Genomic DNA, 10,456 nt, shown 5'->3' with positions numbered 1-10,456 from the left:
GAGTGAATTTTAACACAGTTGTGCAAACCCACTGAGAACTGTAGAAGATGTATTTATATGCAATAAACACTGTTTGAATATAGTTCATGTTTCATACAATATTTTCAGCAGTCAATTTATAACATGACAACAAGATCCTTGAAGACCTACCCCTCCACCTGAAAATCTCATTCTAGTTTTTATATTTACCTTCAGCTGACTTCTTAGCTTACTTTTCAGCTCTCTGTGCAGATGAGGCACCTGTGGAGCCCCCTGTTCACATATTTGCTTGATTATACAGTAATTAAGAGGCAGGTCAGTCAGGGAAAGAAGGTAGGAGATGCAGAAGAACCCTAGGAAGACATGGAGGAGCCACAATGTGGATGGGTGTCTAAACAGCTGCAAGGGCTGATGTCTGGGAAAATTTCCTATGACAGCAGATATTAATGTAAGGAGGGGGCAATACCACTCCCCACAGCACATTTCTTGTTAGAAAATATGAAGATGTTTCTCTGGGTTATGGAACTACAGCCGAGTGAAGGCAGGAGTAGAACTGAAGGTAAGTAATCTCAGGATAATTCTATAATCCTGTCCTCACGCCAGCAAAGAATCCGTCAAATAAATGCGTGGGAAACATCACATCAACCTGCTGCTTTCTATCCGTGAAAAGGGCATAGTATGGCAAGGGCCTATGCACAGGCAGATTCTTAACCCCCTTCACCTACAGACTCCCACACAGTGGTCATCAGCTGGATGTATCACTGGTGAAGGTGGGCTAAGGATTACCTCCTGGTGTAGCCACATATCCTTTCTTTCCCCTTCAGGCATACCCGAAAGCCCTACTGTGGCACTCGCTAGCCTCATCTGTGTTTAAAATAATGGTTTGAATCATAAAAAGGAATTATATCGTAGAATTGTTTAGGTTGGAAGAGACTCTGAGGTCATCAAGTCCTACCATTAACTCAGCTCTGCCAAGTCCACCACGAAGCCACGTCTCCAGGTGCCACACCTGCATGTCTTTTAAACACCTCCAGGAATGGTGACTCCACCACTTCCCTGTTCCAATACTTGACAATCCTTTCAATGAAGAAATTTTTCCTAATACTCAGTCTATCCAAACCTCCCCTTGTACAACTTGAGGCTGTTTCCTCTTGTCCTATTTTTTTTTTTATCTGGGAGAAGAGACTGACGCCCACCATCTTTTAGGTAGTTGTAGAAAATTATCAAAATAGAAGAATACATGGGAGAAGGCAGAGAAACTGCAGCTCTTCACACACAAACTAAAGCTTTGTGAAATTATGGTGTTAGATAAAGCTCTTACAGATAAAACTCAGCCTGAAGAAGAGCTATAGGATTGCTGTAGAATACAGAGAGCTTGATGTACAGGGAGGTTGTATTAGCACACAGAGTTGAAGCAGATCTCCCAAAATGCACTGAGAGCCATTGCATTAAGGATCATTTCCAGACCCTGGGCATTTACAATCCTCTCCTCCAGCCTCCTGCAGCTGCTGGGTGAGCAGCAACACACAGTGCTCCTAGGCCAGCAACTGCTGAAACAAGTGAGCAGGGGAAGCTTTTCTGTATTCATCCCATACCCGGATATTCCTCCAGTCTTCTTGTAATGACCACAGGAGAGAGTTCCCTGAACTGATGAAACCAGGTCCATGTTTTCTGCACTGTAAGAAACATCTGATGCTTTTCCTCTGATGCTCGTTACTTTACAGCTGTTTGTATTAAATTTCATTCACCAATCTTTTTCCTCATTCATTAGAGTTTTTCATAATCCTTCCTAAGCCTGACTTCATGCTATTTGCAGATGTTAGCATCCCATGTTTCTCCTTCCTTCCCTGAGCATCCCTAAATTCTGTTAAAAAGCACAGGACCCAGTGGAGGGACTGTGAGGACCACCCACAAAAGTTCTTGCACAATGCATCCTGATCATGCAATTCTCTTCTTAGTTTCCTGACTCCACATCAGTCCTGATCTGCTTCACTCTATCATTGCTTGGTGCAATGCAGTCTCCTTTTCTGAACAGGACCTGTTTAGAATCACTTGAAAATGAAGAAAAATTTTATCAGCTGGTTCTCTTTTATTGCCTGTTTTCACTGACACATTATGATTATTTTATTCAAAGAAATTAAATTCCCCTTTTGCCATGATCTGTTCTCACCTTGGGACTGTCCAGGAGCCAGACTTGATAGCACAGACATCAGGCACGGTTAAAAAACTAACAGATGCTGAAATAAATACACTCATTTTCACAAATCTAGATGTCTGAAACATGTTCATTAACATATGCAGAGAAGCACAGGAAAAATCAATTCAGGTCCAAGGGCCCATGCTGAAATATGTTATATCCAAATAGGCCTGATGCCCAAATGGAAACCACAATACAATGCATGAAATTCCAGTTGGTCTTGAACAGAAGGCATTTATTAAGTGCTGAAGCCTGTTTTTTCTATTGTTGTTAAAATTTGCCAAGTTGCAAATGTTCTGCAGTTTTCAAGTGGAAAATGGTCTGGCTCGTGGACAGTTTGTTTCCCAGACACCTCAGCTGCCCATCTGCTGGGCTATTCCAGTCACCGATTTCAAAGCAACCCTGGAGGCAGATGTCTCAGCTCCAATCTCCACATACAATTTCCTCCTTTATTTATTTTTTCATTCAAACACTGGAACTGAAATAGTATTTCAAAATATTGAAATCCTGCAGGAAACCAACTGACCTTTCTCCACACTCGCCAGAAAAATGTGGGCAGGAAGAGGAGGCAGCAAACAGACTCAGTACAGCTAAAGCTCCAGCCTTGAGGTCTTTTCTCACCAGAAAAAATACACTGTCCGAACATCACAGAATAATATCTGATGGCAGATGTACTGTAATTAACTGCTTTAATAACTGTGGCTTATCAAATATTTCTTCTGTTGTTGTACCAGAGGTGTTAAATCACGCACTGATAGTCTAGTGCTATAAAAAATTGCTTACATTTCACTGCATGTGAGCTCTGCTTTAGTACATTATTGCTTTAACAGAAAAAGCTAAAAACTATTAATCTGAACAATTCTGATTTTAAAGCAAGGTCAGACTTGGCTCAGAACATGCATTTTGTGACTCAGGGCTGTTTGCAGTAAAAAAGCATCACAGGAGCACAACATTCTTTGCCAATCCTTGTTTTGAGCTGTCTGTGAAATCTTGGCACCGTGTACCAAGAACACTGTGTTGAAATAAAACTTTTGTTTAACCTACTTGTGTGGGCTCCCTGTGGAGGTGATTGCCTGTGTTGCCAAGTCTGTAACTCTTAGCTCCTCAAACACCATAGAAAGAACCAGAGGGAATAACTGCAGGTTATTATCCAAGTAAGACGCCAAAGTTATTTCTCTCTGTACCCTCCCACTATCCTAGACTGGCATTATGTAGGGAAAGGTATGTCCATGCTGCAGCAGTTATCTTTATGCTTCCCATATTCTTTATAGGAACTGATTGTGGAAAAACATGTTGCCCTTGATTTTGTACAGCTCACTCAAATTCAGCAGAGTTTATTCACAGAGAAGAAAAGGACACAAGAAGACCTCACTGGTCTCTCAAGATGGAACAATTATTTCACTATACTTCTATTATTCTCATTCTGAAATATGGCAACTGAGCTAAATTTTAAAACAAACTCAGGAAAATCTTCAGCCTTAAAAAATCCAGCTACAGCCAATGACAATAATTAACTATTGCTCCCATCTGTAACATTCAAATTCAAGGTACAGTTCAGAAGTAAGCACTTTATGCTGTATAAGTCATTGCATATATACCTACATACATATGTACATATATATATATGTGTATATATAGATACATATGCATACAATTATTCAGCAGCCATTCACCACCAGAGGGCAGGCAAAGAATACGAAAGTCAATTGTCCTGTCTGATACTCCACATATCAACAAGCAAACTGTTCAGTGGCCACAAATACATCACCACTATTTTCTTTGACCATCTCCAATGACTTTCTTATCATAGAATCTTAGAACAGTTTGGGTTAGAAGGGGCATTCAAGGTCATCTAGTCCACCCCTCCTGCAATGAGCAGGGACATCCGCAGCTAGATCTGGTGGCTCAGAGCCCTGTCCATCCTGGTCTTGAATGTTTCCAGGGATGTGTTTGAGCCATCCTACTCTGCACTAGTGCAGCCTCACCTTGACTATTGTGGCAGTTTTGGTCTCCACGATATAAAATAGACATCAAGCTCCTAAAGAGAGTCCAAAGGAGGGCAACAAAGATGGTGAAGGGCCTTGAGGGGAAGCTGTATGAGGGGCAGTTAAGGTCACTTGGTCTGTTCATCCTGGAGAAGAGGAGACTGAGGGGAGACCTCATTGCAGTCTACAGCTTCCTCATGAGGGGAAGAGGAGGAATAGACACTGATTTCTTCTCTGTGTTGACCAGTGACAGGACCCAAGGGAATGGCCTGAAATTGTCAGGTGAGGTTTTAGGTCGGATATTAGAAAAAGGTTCTTCACTCAGAGAATGGTTGGGTGCTGGAACAGGCTCCCCAGGGAAGTGGTCACAACACCAAGCATGACAGAGTTCAAGAAGCATTTGGACAATATTTCCAGGTACACAGTGTGACTCTTGGGGATGGTCCTGTACAGGGCTAAGGGTTGGACTCAATGATCCTTGTGAGTCCCTTCCAACTCAGCATATTCTGTGATTCTGTTTGATCAAAGATAGCTCATCTTTTTCACCTATGACATCATTCTGGGGTTAGAAATTTTTATGAGAAAATGAACACCTGGAGTTTACTCAGCTCTTCTGTGCTGTTGCCTTCACTACTTCTGTGTGTGCTTGACAGGGAGCAGGTGATACATGTTTGAGCATAATTAGCTGTGCTTCTGTGTTCCCTGTATTTCACCATTCCAGTGCACTAAACTTCCTAGTGCAAGTGTAGCCTGTGCACTGGCTTCAAAGATTTTCCTGAGTGCACCCCACTTTTGAAATCTAGAAGGGGATTTCAGGAGCAAATTACATTTTCGATGTCTGAAAAAAAATAAAAGGGATAGATGAGCAGGGTTGTTTCCTTCAGGTTGTTGCACTACATCTGCTTTCTGTCTCCACTGAAATAACTTCAGCATCTCCCTATGTCTCCCAATGTATCCTCTTCTTCATTATTGGGTTCAGAGGCGTTGTTAGATGGTACAGGTACCTTTCTCTTCCAGAAGCACATTCCACCTAAAGCACTGCACACAGTGACTGCCATGATACATGGTTTTAGCACAGCAAGGACCATGCTCAGGGACTAAGTAAGGATTTATGTATTTTTCCTTCATGCAAAAAAAAAAAAATCCCAAATACATCATTGGGGGTCAGAGTTAGATTATTCAAGAAAAGCCAACACAGTGTGCAGGAAGCAAAGACATTTTGGAAATAACCCAGAATCAAGCTGTGGGATATAAAAAAACCCCATGATTTCAATAAGTGATGACATAGTGGTGGATCAAGGGGCTATGGGAAGGATCAAAGGGTTTAAGGAACACGACAAAAATAGAGCATTTCTAACTCAATTCTTCTCTCCCTATGATTACGAATGCAACCTTCTTTTTTTTCAGCATTTGCCTAAAAAAAAAAAATAAAAGGAGCAAAAGACAGAATAGATCATACTCTCCACTCTAACTATGGTGAAATGTTTTTCTGCAAGACCTGAAAATTACATGTATCATAATCAGCCTCGTAGATATGATGCCAGTAATCCCTTCACTACAGCTTTCCTGCAATAGTACCCAAAATAAACACCGTAAAGAGATGGAAAGAACGGAAAACAAAAAGGAAAATTTATTATTTTAATGGTGGTTGATAGCCTAAAGTCATTTTTGTAAGTTCTGATTCAACAGCAGGGACTGAAAATGCTGGAGGGATAGACCAACTTTCCTTTTCATTCTTCCACCCATGAGAAAACAAAAAGAAGGAAGAAGAATGGATGAAATTTCACAATTTAAATTAAGCAGGAGATTTAGAGATAAACATGATCTTTAACCCCACTATCACAGAAGACAGAGCAAAACATTCTGCAGCTTGTTTGGCACCACCTGATTTATAGGTTCTCCTACTATTGCAGTGATACAGCAGACATGTAGGAAATATTTGTAAGAGAAGCCACATCAGTCTCATTTGGTTTGCATTTCAAGATAAACAGGATTTGTCACACACAGCACAGTTTCCTGAACCTTTTGATAAAGTTTTAGGGTGTTCCAAGCAGAGGCTAGAAGATGTTCCTGGATGTGGCAGTGGAGGGCAAAAAAAGCCCAGAGAGACTTGAAAAATCTGTGTTGGATGCAGGCTCCCTCCAAACAGAGGGCAGGGCAAGTGCAAGGCAGAAGGTCTCTGCCCTTATTTCTGTCTTCTTGAGATGTTCACCTGGCAGCTCTGCTTGCAAGCCATACCTCAAAGTCTCACTGGACCATGGTGTATGTCTGAGGACCACAGGGGTTGGAAAATAAAACCAGAGGACCATGGACATAGTTTTCCCAACCTCCCCCCTCCCACCGCCCACATTCAATACAAATAAAAATTCCATTTGCCACATTTAAACTCCCCAAAATTAGGGGGTTCTCTGAAACTCCTGTGATATAAGTTTACTTATCTGGGACTTTTGCCCACATGTTTTCCTTGTCTTTTTTTCTCTTACTGCCTCACTGCCATATGCCCCAGCGATCTCCCCATCTGACATTGTTTTGTCCCCAAGTTTTTTTTTTTGTTATCTTCCGTGTTCTCTCAGAAGACTCTGCAGAAGACCCATATCACCAAAGTCAACCCACCTGTATCCTGTGGTAGCACCTGCTCAGGGAGTTTCCACAACATCTTCCACTCCAAGTGATGTACTGCATCCGTCAAGCATTCTATTAATGTCTTGAACATCATTATGTGCATTTTGCTTTCTTGCTCAGTTTTCTGGTACTTTCTGCCCAGGTGTCAAGCAGTGCCTGGGGACCCTGTCACCCAAGAGTAACAAGATGAGCTGGGACTGTGCCAACTCTTCAAATCACTGCAGCATAACATGGACACAGCTAACTTCTCATAGCTAGTCATATCAGGCTGGGTAAGTGTGGAGTGTCCCAGAAGAACTGGACATGCATTTTTAACTCCACTTTTTGGGTGAATTTCACAGCTGCTTGGGTTATTGGTAGCTGATTTGGAGTTAGCTAAGGTATGTCTCCTTTGCAGTTTGAAGTAGAACTGTCTGCATCTTGCGATGCCAAATGTCTTCAGAGCCAGGTGGACCTGAGGAAGGCTATGTCTGGCACAAAAGGGGACTGAGCCAAACCTAATCTGGGGAAATGCCAAGAGCAGCAACATCTTTGAGTTCAAATAAAATCACAGTTCCTGAGACCTGAAGGCACCATATGATGAGGCTGAGATGGGACAAGAATCACAGTTAATCTGGTGACAAGGACAACTTCACCAGTTTGCTTACCATCAGCATCAGCCCCAGAGCAAGCCAAATTCCCAGAACCTGAATCATCATCACAATCCCAGTAGCAAAATTCTTCAACAACAACAGGAACAGAAAGAGTGGCCGTGACAAAGCTCTTGGCCTTCTTTTTCCTCATTTCTTTTTTTAAAAGATCAGGTTGTAATCAGAGCTGGAGGAAATGGAGCATAAATATCAAACTTTGTTTAGTCTGGGGAAATATCATTTATAATTAGAGATGGGCATCTTTTTGACAAGATACAACCTATTTTAATCATGAGATGAGCACACGGTCAACCTCTAATCTTCTGCAGATTTTTAAAACTGCCAGTTTTGGGGTTTTTTTTGCCCCTCTTTTTTTTTTTCTGTTTTTAGTGTAATTTCTAAAAAAGTAGCTGGGCTAACGTCAGTTCAAAATAATGATGCTTATACTGGCAGGGATGACTTGGAGCATCTCAGTAGCTGGGAATTTTGCTTTCTGTTCAGCACTTCTGTTTGTCTCCATGCCAGCCCCAAAAATGAAGCCTGTTTCTCTCTCTTATGAAACAGTGGGAATCCTGTGAGACTTGGAAGGGGAGGAGGTGGCCTAGGGTTGACTTTTTGTAACCAGCACTGACCTATGGCCTTTTTTTTGAAGTGGGATTTGCTGGTTTCCACATCCTGCTGCCCTAGCATGGAGACATGTAGGATTTGTGCATGGCAGGTACCAGCAGAAATTATTGCAGGATTGGTGCTTGTAAGCAGTTCCAGTGGCAAGATCCTACAGGTCTTCAGGGTGTGGTGTCCTCCTAGTGGGCTCAGGTTGTTTCATGGGGTGTGCATGGGTACATTGATGCTGTTAGATAACCTCTCCCCGCCAGTCAACCACACTGAGGGTTAGCTCTCTCGTGGGCACCCATCTGCACCAAACCAGCTTGCTCCCTCCAAGCTGGGATTTCCTTCAGGGCCTGCTTCAGGTTTGATTGCTTCTGCTCCACACAGTCCTCCTACACTATTCCAAAGCTGCTTTGCATGCTGTCCCCTCCTTATTCAAGGCATTCTGAAAGAAAGCTAACAGTGAAAGAACAATCTCAGGGCTGTGCAGGCACCATCCAGAGGTAGATGTCTGAGTGCTACACACCTGGACATAGCCAAACTGCTCTAGAGGAGGGATATCTCTCTGGGAGAGATATCTTTAGTGGGAGAGAAGTGGAGAAGTATCAGCACTCAGGTGTCACTGGGTGTCCACACACCAGAGACAGAGGTTTAACAGCAGCAGGATCTGTGTGAATAATTTTTTCTGCTTTCATATACGTCTGAAATGTATTGCTGGGAGACTTCCAATCTGTTCTGTGACAGGCCATTTTCCTGTTAGATAGCCATGCACCACTTGGAAAATACAATGGGACACACATCTCTAAGCAGCAGGTACACAGCCATCCTCTAGGCTTGGCTGTGGTGACATAAAGTTGGCCATCAGGTTGGCCTGATGTGGTTACATACGAGGAGGGGATACAGTATCTCCTTGTGCTTTGGTGAACTCCCATTATCAGTCCCAGCCAAATAAACTAGAAGGAATTATGAGGTGTGTTTATCTTGGGCAGGAGATCTACATCAACGCATCAGTGTCAAGCTGATGCCAAACCAAGCACCACAGCCATATTCACTACGCACAGTGCCACGAGATGGAGCAATAGTGGACTCCTAGTTTACACACAGCACAGGGATGTTGTGGCTTTTCTACCTCATGTTTGCTCATTGGTATTACCCTGTATTCTTGGGATCAGCTATGTCCTGTAACAGTTCTATTCTGAGGTCATTGGTAAGGTTTTGGAGCTGCTGTACACAGCCAAGCTCCTCCAGATCTGCTTCTGTTGCCAAGAGAAGTCAACAATAAATTGTTCACTTACTGTTCTTAAGGCATTTGGCCTTTAAAAAGTATGCTATACATGTACACAGGCAGTAGCTATTACGGTATTAAAAATTTTATTGTTTATTCTTTACTATAATGTGTACATTCCTTTTAAATTGATTATCCTTGTTAACATTCTTATTGCAATAACACATGCAAAAAGTACATATTGCGATATTTAACTAACCACATCTTTCACATCTGTGGACGTTTTCATCTTGAATCTCCCAGCATAGTGCAGACCTGAAGTAACTCTGATGGGAGCTGTTGTGCTACACAGAACAAACAGTAACCTGTTGCAGAGAAATAAAGGCTGGAGTCAGCACATGTTTAGCAGAATCCACAGAGCTGCTTGGTATATGGTGTTAAAGGTCATGGTTTTTATTTGATTTTAATAAGCAGATCCAGGAAAGCTGGACAAAATTTATGCTGTCCAGGAGAAGGGAGTCAGTACCCTCTGCTTTTTTGGTCCATCCAAAATCCTTGGCCATCATTGCAGATCTCAGTGCAAAGTGTGCAGAACACACAACGCTGAAGGCAAACCTCTCATTCAGGATGAAGGTCACTCAGTGGTAATACTCCTCATGCATCCAGGGAAGAAGGTCAGAGGTTTGCAGTGGTCCCTGGGAGATTTGCTTTGGTCCCTGGTGCCTGTAGGAGATTCCCGGTGGGGTGGCCCAGGAGAGGTCATGTCCTGGCTGCTGAAGGCAAGACTCATTTTGATCCTAAGATACCCATGGAGGAGCTGGAAAAACTCTGTTAGAAGTTTGCTCTGCTGCAAACTAGTGTGGAGAGGTCAGTGTACACTTGCCCAGGTATAAGGGCATATCTGAGCAGAAGAAGACAACACAGGCAATGCGCAAGTCTCCCACTGGTTTACACAAGAGCATTTCTTCTGAAATGAAAGGGAGCCTCATACCCGAGGAAAAGAAAGAAAAATCCATCCCATTCCCTTTTCTAGAAGGCATTTACATTATTACTCATTCAAGTATTAAATTGAATTTATCCTTTTCCCCAAGGGTGCATTTGGTCATCCCACTGCTGTGCCACAGACACATACCTGAGCTGTTGGAACACCAAACATGATGTGTTTTCCCTACTGTGAAGTTTCCCTTTCATATACCATTTTCCTACACAA

The sequence above is a fragment of the Myiozetetes cayanensis genome, unplaced genomic scaffold (genome assembly GCF_022539395.1).
Source record: "Myiozetetes cayanensis isolate MyiCay16 unplaced genomic scaffold, myiCay2020 scf5-8, whole genome shotgun sequence".
In the NCBI taxonomy this organism is placed as follows: Eukaryota; Metazoa; Chordata; class Aves; order Passeriformes; family Tyrannidae; genus Myiozetetes; species Myiozetetes cayanensis.
Note: the sequence above shows the minus strand (reverse complement) of the source record.